The following is a 1,150-nucleotide window of genomic DNA, read 5'->3' as shown; positions in this document are numbered from 1 at the left end:
TTTTTGTTTTAGCTCAGAAGAGCTTTTATTAATTTTTGATTACTACTTCTGTTCCAATTGTTTCTGTCTCAAGAACATCCATAATTCTTAGATTTGGTCTAGTGTTTAAGTCGATGATCTCTGCTATATTTTTAATCTTCTCTATTTCATTAATTTAATTTTTTTGTCCTTTTCTCCATTTTGACAGAACTTACCAATTTTTCTTCTACATTATGATATATATGTATTTTTAAATGCTGATTTCTTTTCAGCTTCTAATGCAGATTTTAATTCTGTATTGCATTTTGGTTTCTTTATCATGTTTACTTGATTAACCTATCTCTTTTTCCAAACCATCCTACTTTCTTTTAGCTTATTCTCTCATTTCTCTTTTTGTTTCCTGAGGATTCTGAAGATACCAAACTTCGAAATATCCTTTCATGTTCCTGTGGCAAATCATTCTGGGAGATCTCTTACTCTGAGATTCAGAGATACTGTTCCTTCTTTCTTGTCCATCAGGATTTTTTTTAAAAATACAGGATGCTTCATGAATTTACATGTCATCCTTGCACAGAGGCCATGATAATCTTCTTTGTATCATTCCAATTTTAGTATATGTGCTGCCAAAGCAAGCACTGTCCATTATGATTAAAAAAAAATTAGTTTATCATGCAAAAGCCAGTATTTGCTAAGAAGGAGATGGTGACTGTCTTTACTTATGTGTTACTTGAATCCCCTACAACTGGATCATAAATTGGTTTCCAGAATTCCTAATCCCAATTCCCAGTCTCTACAAGCCATTTTGTAGAGCTCCTTGGGATGATATAGAATCTTCTAGCACCACTGCCTGGATCCATGTCCAATCTGAATATAAAAACAGTAATTCACAGTACCCTCTTTACCTTCAGCATAGCTACAGTGCTTTAATTATGGCAGATACTGACAAATATACTTCCAAAAATATTATTGTCCCCAAGAACAGAAGGCAGAACAGTGCCGTACATCCTATTCTCTAAACTCTGTGAATATGTTAGGTTACACGGCAAAGGAGAATTAAGATTGTAGACGGGATTAAGGTTGCTAATCATCTGACTTTAAACTAGAGAGATTACCCACTATGACACAGGTGGATCTAAGGTAATCACAAAGGTCCTTAAATATAAAGAGAGAG

General features: G+C 33.9%; 1 non-coding gene across 1 annotated transcript; it reads right to left on the bottom strand.

Annotated features, from left to right (window-relative positions):
* Positions 1-508: 508 nt before the first annotated feature.
* Positions 509-615, bottom strand: LOC117800118. The gene has a single exon (XR_004623062.1). It is a non-coding gene; the product is annotated as a U6 spliceosomal RNA (small nuclear RNA).
* Between the last annotated feature and the right edge of the window lie 535 nt (positions 616-1,150).

The sequence above is a fragment of the Ailuropoda melanoleuca genome, unplaced genomic scaffold, assembly GCF_002007445.2.
Source record: "Ailuropoda melanoleuca isolate Jingjing unplaced genomic scaffold, ASM200744v2 unplaced-scaffold64095, whole genome shotgun sequence".
Classification (NCBI taxonomy): domain Eukaryota; kingdom Metazoa; phylum Chordata; class Mammalia; order Carnivora; family Ursidae; genus Ailuropoda; species Ailuropoda melanoleuca.
This window is presented reverse-complemented; position numbering and strand designations above follow the sequence as displayed.